The 9,966-nt window shown below is 40.0% G+C and overlaps 1 long non-coding RNA gene across 1 annotated transcript; it reads left to right on the top strand.

Moving 5' to 3' along the window:
- The first annotated feature begins 1,643 nt into the window (after positions 1 to 1,643).
- Positions 1,644 to 9,746, top strand: LOC121857256. The gene is made up of 4 exons (XR_006087146.1): positions 1,644 to 1,812; positions 4,130 to 4,270; positions 4,731 to 4,828; positions 9,663 to 9,746. It is a non-coding gene; the product is annotated as an uncharacterized LOC121857256 (long non-coding RNA).
- The last annotated feature ends 220 nt before the right edge of the window (positions 9,747 to 9,966 follow it).

Consider the following 9,966-nt stretch of genomic DNA (forward strand, 5'->3'; position numbering starts at 1 on the left):
GCATCAGGGGCGGCAGGGGTTACTGCTGGGCCGGGGTCGGCGTCTGAGGCAGGACGGGTGTGCTGGGGTCAGTAGGACGTGGTGCTTGGGGCAGGAAGAGGAGCTGGTGTCTGCTTAGAGTAGCAGAGCTGCTCTAGGGTGTCTAACCTGCGGTGTAGAGCCGATGAGAGCTGCTTCTGGGTGGATAAGCCAGTCTTCCATGTTGCTTGAAGACTGGGAGCGTGATCAGTTTCTCCTCCATCCTGTGTGAGTGCGAATCTCCGGGAGTCACCATTGTGGGGTATGAGATGTTTGGTTCACACTCAGGATGGAATGGAGAAAGGAAACTCACAATGTGCTCTCTATATACATGTTGTATTGGATGTACAATGCAGCTTGGTGCTGGGAAGGCAGCATGGTTACAAGCGTGATGTAGAGAGAGCTGGTTGGTGAGGACGCTCAGAGAAGGACAGCTTGTGGGTCGCCATGCTCGCCAGCGGGAGAGAGGACCGCCAGGCAGCGGCAGAGGAGGGGTTGCTGGCTGCGGCTGTAGGTAGAGAAAGAGAGGGAGATCACCACGAGGTCAGGTCTTAAATAGCGGGGGTAGGCGTGGCTTAGCAGTTGACCCCCGCTCCGTGGTGTAGGCTATGGCGGTGCTGGTTGACCTAGACCACGAGGCATACACTTGGGAATTTGTGGGGTCGGCTAGGCAGCGACAAACAGCGTTTGTAGGGGAGAATTCCACTACAAGATGCATAAATGTGTTTTTTACCGGGGGTCAAACGGGAGTAACAACCATGAGCGGCTTTACAGAGAGTCGGGCGGTGGTGTCTATTTCAGGCCGCCGGTAGAAAGCCGTAAAATTCCGTCATACTATATTTATCAATACTTCAATAGCCGGATCACAATTGACTTTTATTTGAAAGATTATGAAGAAAAAATAATTATGTAAGTTGGAAGCTTCTCTACGTTTATTAATTATTTCACACAAATGGACATCTGAATCTGTAGGTAATGTTCACTCAATAAGGTCATTTAAATAAACGTATTCAATAAATGTCTGGCTGGGTTCCGTTTATGAATTCCTAAATGCACTATAGAATTCATTGGCCTCTTTAACAGTGTAAGCAACGGCCTTTATCCTTTCAAGAAAGCTATAGATTATTATCGACGGCTTTATTTGACAACATCATGACAAGTATTGGTAAGAGAAAAGAAACAATAAAATCATTTCAACTTAACACACTCACAATCTAAATATAAGCTTCACGCCCTTTAAGTAAACCAGGCAGTAATTAAGTGCTCTAGGTACCACCAACATATAGGCTTTGCTAACGTACAGTATTGGTAATGGAGATAGTGAGAATACTTCAAAGTTTGCAGTTATGTAATAGATCTAAAATTGTCTTTAGTTCCCCCAAGTCCTATAATTTTCTTTAGTGCCCAAGAACGAAGTTACATTTTCTTGTTAAATTCCCGAATTCCCTACTTTCTTCAGTTATTTTACACCAAAATTATTATTTTTTTCACAGACTCTATTACATGGTAATATAGTTTTATTTAGATGGTAATAAATGATTATTCAAATGGCAGTTTTATTTTTTCAACGTAAAAAAGTAAAATGATAATAAAAATTTATATATGGAGGTGAACGCCATCTAGGAGTTAACAGCGCTACTAAACCTTCATCACGGGGTACAGGGGAGAGTTTCTTGTCTGGTGATTCTGGGATCCGTCACCAGCAGAGGCACCCACTAGACAGAGAACCAAGATGGAGGAAGGTTAAAGTGTACGACTACCCGACAGCCCGAAAAATAACCGCCTGAGGCATTGGTAAGACATATATTGATAATATTATATCATATAAATAACTTAATAATAGTGAGTAGTTGATGGTATATTATTAGGGTGGAACTTAGTGTAATTAATGGTTAATTTAGTCTATTATGTTGGGTTGTCTGGCGGATGTGGTGGTAAATTTTCACTTTGTGGCTACTATACGAAATCATAGTTGACCTTCATTTCTGGCGCAAGTCAATAGTTTGAGATAAAGCCCATCCCTTTGTTATCTCAGAATTTAGAGATTTGCTATAAAGTTTAAGGTGAAAATGTTCAAAACATGAAAAGCCATCGGAAAAAATGCCGAAGCTAACCTAACCTTGTCTAACCTAACGTAATTTAACGCCATAAACGAACAAACACAATAAAACGTGAAATTTGTGGCTTAAATATTATTTGCGCCAGAAATCCCATTGAAGAAGTGTCTTAGAATTGTCAAAACTATTGATTGTAATTATAAAATAATCGATGTTAGTTTAGTGGCAACAATTGAAATACCCAAAATAGGTTTTCCTGGTGTATTTTGTGTTTCAGACGATTCTGACCTTCATTTCCGTCATAAATGAGCCGTTATGGAGAGTTACCGAGAGGAGTTGTTTGATTCTGTTCATATTTTGTACAGGTGTTCTTATTGTAGTATGTATTGTGAGGGTCGAAGGTAAGGCTGTATAATCTGACCTATTATAACCAACGAAAGAGACCTACCTAACCTTACCTAACTTCCTACCCAGGGGATGGACCTGCCATATTAAACAAAGTATTTATTTTGATATTTAGTTCCAACGAAAGTAACTCTGTCGAAGTGACGTGTCGTAATTTTACGTTGCCTTTTTTGTGGATGGGAGAGGACACTCGGACTCGGAGGACGGGTTATAAAGAAACAGGACGCGGTGAATCGGCATATGTTCGGGGAGGGGTATTTACGGTAAATAAGTAATTATTCGCATACACACAAAGCACGGAGACGTCATTTTAGTGTAGTGTGATCAGTTTTCCCGTGTTTTCCCCTCAATTTCCCTCAACCCTCATGCCCTGCCCACTACAGGTGATTAATGATCATAGATAGAGAGAAAAAAAATAAAAAGTACTTATAATTACAATGAAAAGTTGATGCCTGTTTTGAAATACAGTACTGTACTATAATATATGTGGAAAATATGAATGAAATAGAACAATTTTGACCTAACTTTTTCCTAACCCAGAAAATTTTAAAATAACATAAAAAAGCTTAGGTATTATTTTACTTTGGGGCATAGAGCCCCCAAAAGTTATAAACTACCGAAACATTTAGATCTCGCAATATGGCGGAAATGGATAGTAGCGACACAATCCAAAGCTTATGTTATTTAACTAATGATAAAAGACAAAGTTATCTCATTATTGTGTTATTTTTTTTGTGTTTTGAATGTTTCGATGTTTCGCCAGCGGGTAATATTGTTTGCGTAGGCGTAAATCTCCCAATAGATTTAAACTGTCCTCTGATTGGTCACAGCAGATTATGTGAAATTCAAGTGAAAGAGATTTAAATCGTAAATCCCCGGTAGCACGATACGAATCCGTCGGTATCGGTGTAGCTTCATCCCGTGTTGGTCATGTCCAGGAAATGTAAATACTATTGGTTATGTACGAAACCAGGTACCGTATACCGAATCAGTTTTTGCGTGTACATTACAAAAGGTTAGGTAGGGTTTTAAAATTTGTTTCAACTCTGGTCAAAGTTTAACTTACTTTGGAAGATTCATTGTTGTTGGTAGTGTTGAAGGAAATAAAGGTCATATCTATTTATTAGACAAAAATACGAAAGAAAAGAAAACGGCAAAATTATCGTTTTGGTCACGTACCTATTTTTCCGAAGGTCAGAATTGTTTAAAACACAATATTGTATATTGAAACAACATAATTTCAATCTAACCTAACCTCACTGCATGACCAAAATGATGATAATGCTGATGAACCTAATTTCTCCATGTGGTATAAAACAAATAAGTACCTTTTATTTTACTGTATAGGAAGTTGTTATTTGACCCAGATTCCAGGCCAAATAACCATAGATTATTTGACCGGGACCTGCAGGGATTGTACAGTGTATGATTTTAATGGGAGTCTAGTCAGGATGATTGTGGGCATTAAACTAGTCATTGCATTACTGTTTAATTGTAGAATTTTCTGTGGCCAAATGTGTTTATTTTGATTTTAGATCCCGGTCAAATAACCAGTGGTTATTTTGCTGGATACTGATCAAATAAGCCTTGCCTATAATATAGTATTTTTACAGTGTTGTGTATTTTATAGCTATTGGTCACATTTCCAGGAAGAAGCTTCAAGGACTCACAACGCATGTCACTATGGCAAGTTCAAACTCGACTATACAGACTGTCCAAGCTCGTATATGACGGCGTCGGTGGCAACCGGTGAAACACCGCCGACCCGTAGGAGGCGAGACTTACTTTCTGTTAGTTCACATCGTGTTGTTGTCATTAGGTGTACAAGCTGAGTCTATTAATTGTTTATGTGCACTTGTACAGTATTAACATAAAGTGTGCATTTATGTAAATGTTTGTGTGTGTCTAAAGTCGCGTCCCATCTTGTCGGTGGTATGCGACATCTCAAAAAAGTCACGGATTCACGTTTTACATGCCATAAAACATTTTGAATGTGGATTTATTTTGTTTTTCTTTAAAGTATAATAATAACTTTTAGCTTAGTTTTTAAAGCATAACTTCATTGTTTATTAATTATAATACTTTACAAATACTGTACTGTACTACTTTTTATACCTTCATCTACTGTACAGTACTGTGTATGTCACTTCAGTTAATTAAACTTTAATTTAAGTAGTTTTGAAGAAGACAACTTTGTACATTTAATTTTACATAGTAACTGCTGTACTTTATCCTAAGTAATATTTTCAGGCGCTGTCTCCATCACTGCCTAAAGTGGACCCGAACCCTTGGACCCGACGGGAACCGGACACGGAGTTAACCGAAGCCCGACGTTAACCGGACCTGAAGTACAGTACTGTGTGTTATTTTATTTTATATTGTTCTGGTACTTTGAATATTAGGAAGGCTGTACAGTTCTGTTCCTGAAAAACCTTTAGTAAATCAGATAAATTTTCCCATGTACTTCCATTACAAAAGCCAAGATACTTTTCTAAAACGAAATAACTTTCCCAGAACGTCTTAAAATGTTGTACACGACGATTACGGTACCGTAAGGCAGTACGGGAGCTCCCGTACCGACGAGGCTCATTTGCGAATGCAACGTTACTCGCGTTGATAAACTAGATACGGTACTGTACATCTATAATATACCCCAGCATATTACAGTATAACTTACCAGCCTTTAACAGTATATTCATGTGCAGGTTTATTCGTATCTCTGAAAGTTCAAAAGTAGAGTAGCTCCTGTACGTGATAACTATATTATTGGAAGCGATATACACGTACCGTAATAATAGTTTTATACCCGTACTTACAAGACGTCGATCAAGAGTGTAATTTAACAGTCGGCAATAGAGAGTAAAACTCTTTAATAAATATTAATGTTGATTTTCACTCTCTAATTGGAGATACGTCGTTTACGAAAAACCCCACTCTCTACCGCCGACGAGGTGTTACGTCGTCGCATAAAGTAATCGACGGCGATTAATGGGTATTCATATTAGCCGAGGGGGATTTATTACGGTTTGTGTGAAATGTCGGTAACCGGGACTATATATACCGTATTGTGTTCATTATGGCAATATCGGATAGCCCCGCGTCCTTTTTCTCATCTCGGCTCGTAGTCGGCCATCCCGTCATCCCGGCCGGATCCGGCGTAAGGAGTCCCGACGGTCATTTGCTCTGGATCAAGTCTTCGCATTTATTTTTCATCGACTTACCGTATCTTACGGCATATAAGACGCACGGCCACATCCGCACATCAGCAGGGAGTATATAGGAAAAAAGTTGTGTGTGTATTTTCCTCCTGTGGCCATAGTTTTCTTAAAATAATATCAACAGTATCAGTAAATGTGTGGAATAAATAAAAATAATTGCAATAAATATTAATTAGTTATAACAAAAATACTAGTTTTTGAATTTGGTTGTTGGATGAAATTTGTCAATGGCGTTGCTTCACTAGACACGGGAGGTGGCGCAGAACAGCGGAGATCCCTCGCTCCTCTTTACACGCGTAGAAAGTTTATTCCCCGTTATGTATTTTATTATGATAATTATTTATCTTATTTCTTTTGTACATTCTCAATGTAACATTGAAGCAAACTGCCAATTCCTTGTACGTACATCCTTTCCCAGCATTTATAAACCATACCACCTACCTTGCTTATGATATTTAACAATTGTGCTACTTAAAAAAAAATTGTACGGTAGGGTCAGGATATATTGCGAGCTAGGGTCCAACTGTGTTTGCTATATACTAAATCACGATATAAATTACATGCAAGCAATGGGGTAAATAGGGTTAAGTTCTGGAGGCCGAAAAAAGTGTCTAAACTCGACTTAACCAGTTCATTTTCTTACTAACTAAGCACCAATGAACACTAGACTCGGGAACAACAGGCTGATGCACCATCTCGGGAACACAAGACTCGGCAGCAGACGCCACACTGCCATCCTCACTTGACAATCCCACACCTACATAAACGACCCAAAAAATATTAGTTTGAGTATTAAATCTTTTGCATTAAGCTTTCCATTATCTTCACATCACTAGCAACCCATTTACACTTGCTTTAGAAATTGGAATCTGCAGCAGACTCGGCAGCTGACGCGTCATCCCGACGACAAGAATTGAATTGAAACAGTTTATTTAGCCAGAAAAACAAAGGTACAGAGTGGATAATAATAACAATATTAACATGGCTGAGCCAGTTGAAAACCTGAGCTCACTTTGAGGCACCTGATATATACTATACAGTGGCCCCTCGGTTAACGAACTCAATCCGTTCCAGAAGGTCGTTCGTTAACCGAAACCATTGTTTCAATGGGTTTTTGGGTAATTGGTTCCAGCTCACCGAAAATTTCCTAACTTCAACAAAAATGGCGGAAAAATTTACTTACTTTGAGGTGTGTATGTAGAAGGCTCCTGGATGATGGTGATGATGTGCATTTGAAGTGGGAGGTGCAGGAGGAGAAGGGAGAAGAGAAGGAAGTGGAGGTGGAGGAGAAGCATTTTACTGCTTCTTGGAAGGTGAGTCACCTTCCATGAAAATGTCAGGAACCTCTGGACTGACAGATTCTCCATGAACATCCTCTCTCCTTCTTGAAGTGGAAGGCTGAGGGCTAGCATCTTGTTCCCTCTGCCTTTTACTGAAGAAAGTGTCAATTGTGGTCTGTGGGGCATCTGTCCTCCTCACCATTAACTTATGTTTAAAGAAGGAGACCACTGAGTCCTCAACATGATACAAAGTTAGTTCAGTTTTTTCCACTTCTGGGTGCTTTGAAGCCAGTTCCCTGAACTTCTCCCAGTGGTAAATCACATCTTTCAACTGTTTAGCTGACATATGGTCATCACTTTCAATTTCCTCCTCACCACTGTCAGCCTCTACCCGTAACATCTCATCCAGTTCCTTCAAGTCATTAGGAGTAAGTTCCTCCTCATGAGACATCACAAGCTCTTCCACATCCTTCTCCTCCACTTCAAGACCCAATGACTGACCAATGGACACAATCTCCTGGTCCAACTCTGTGTCATCCTCAAATCCCTCAAAATCATGGACTACTGATGGCCACAGTGCTTTCCATGAAGAATTGAGGGTTCTATTGGAGACTTCTTGCCATGATGACACAATCAATTTTACAGCCTCCAGGATGTTGAATTGTGTCTTCCAGAACTGTTTCAGTGTTAGTTCAGGATCAATGGAAGTTGCCTGATGACACCTCCTAAACATTTTCTTCATGTACAACTTCTTGAAGTTGCTGATCACATTCTGGTCCATTGGCTGTATGAGTGATGTAGTGTTTGGAGGCAAAAACAACACTTTCACAAAGTCAAATTGATACTCCAAATTTCTGGCAAGGTCAGGGTCATGACCAGGAGCATTATCCATGAGGAGAAGAGCCTTTAAAGGAAGTTTATTGGTGGTTAGGTAGCTCTTGACAGAGGGGCAAAACACATCAACAGCCCATTCATTAAAGAACTGTCTTGTCACCCATGCCTTACGGTTGGACTTCCAATAAACTCCAAGCATTGTTCTTACCACTTTCTGTTGCTTGAACACCCTGGGGTTTTCAGAGTGGTAGACAAGCATAGGCTTCAGTCGGAAATCCCCTGAAGCATTGGCACCAAGCAATAGAGTGAGACGGTCTTTCATGTGTTTATGCCCAGGTAAAGAGGCTTCATCCTTGGTGATGAATGTTCTTTTGGGCATCTTTTTCCAGAACAGCCCAGTTTCGTCAACATTGAACACTTGCTGTGGAAGATAATTTTCTTCTTCCATCAGTTTTTTAAATTCAATTAAAAACTTTGCTGCCCCTTATTTATCCGCCCTCCCCCGTGGCCCTCCTAATACGTCGGCATAACTCCTCTTAGCAACCACCTCCATTCTATTAGCTACTTCCTCAGTCTTAGCAAGGATCTCTTTCTCAACTTGCTCCAGTTTGTCAACCAGCAGGGCTCCTGCTTCATCTATTTTCGTCCCCAGAGAACTCGTTCCCTTAAAAGACACGAAACCGAGGCGACGGCAGTCGTAATTTGTACGGAGCTCGGCCGAGGGTAGGTAACGCCGGTGACGTCGAGTATTTCAAATTATTTTATTGTTAGTCACCTATTAATTACCTCTCCAGGATATCTACTGGTCTGGAAAACCCAGGGAATTTTACCAATAAACCTAGAATTTGATATGAATTGAGTTCATGTTCCAAATATTGTTATTTTGACAGGAATGTTAGCATAAATGAATGATGTACCATATAATAGGTAAATAATTAAAGTTTTAAGAACACATTCCAGTAAATAGTCCACTCCAATAACTGAATTGTTTATGTATCTTTCATATTTCATGTTAGCGATCAAATACCAAATACTGTATTACAGATTATACCTACTAATTGTGTAATGAATATTGTCAGAGATGAATTGTTTTTATAATTAAGTTAGTATATTTAAGTGGATTAATCCAGATATTTATCAAGTCACGCAGGGAGTGCGAATTTTTGGATTTTGTCGGATTTCCGGGTCGACCCACGCGAATCGACGAAATACGAGGGAAAAATGTGGAGGGTGGTTAAGGTCTCTGCCTAATAATCATCCTGATCTTAGTTGGTTAAATAAACTAGTCAGCCTGATCGCCAGTGGCAGTTATCATCTTTATATTTCCTAATAGTAAATACTGTACATATTATTGAAGACTTTTAATTTTGTTATTCTGTCTTAATAAATGGGGAATTAATGTACCATACCTGTAATTGTTCAAATTGTATATCTGTGAAACTTTGAAAGATGATGGAATTTTGTTTTGTGTGGCTAGTAGACACCTGATCTCCCTCCACCTTCCACCACCTTCTTCCTCCCTCCCTCCTTCCCTCCACGTACCACCCCTCCCTCTCACATATCACCTCTCCCTCCCTCCCTTCCACCCTTTCCTCTTTCTGTCCTTGTACCTTGGATCTCTGCTTCCCTCTACCTATCACCCCTCCCTCTCTTGCACCTACCACCTCTGTTTCCCTCCCTCCATGTTCCACCTGTCACCCTTCCCTCCCCTCCCTCCACCTTCGATCTCTCCCTCCGTGCAGGTATACAGAGAATGCACATTGATACTTTAGTGAAAGTTGCCAAGGGATAGGCTTCAATTTGCATGGCTAACAGTGTTATACTTTTTAACAGCAGTGTGTTCTTTTCAGTTATGGGTCCGAGTCATGTGATGCAAGTTTGAAACATAATTTTGTGTGTATCAGTGATGAGAGAACCTGGCAAAGGACACCACTTCAGCCTTGGGGGGTATGTTTTAAGACAATATTTTATAAATCTGGTTTGTAATGTGTTTGTGAAGTTTATATGAGCGATTGTTTGATTATATGGAATGTTTATGAGGTGTGTCTTATTTTGTGTCTGTAGGAAGTGAAAGTTTGAAAGGGAGACGAGAGATTAACGATCGTTCGGTCGCAGACGTCGTTTCCGAGCGATATTACTGTGGGGTAATACAGT

This window comes from Homarus americanus, unplaced genomic scaffold (genome assembly GCF_018991925.1).
Source record: "Homarus americanus isolate GMGI-L3 unplaced genomic scaffold, GMGI_Hamer_2.0 scaffold20465, whole genome shotgun sequence".
NCBI lineage: Eukaryota > Metazoa > Arthropoda > Malacostraca > Decapoda > Nephropidae > Homarus > Homarus americanus.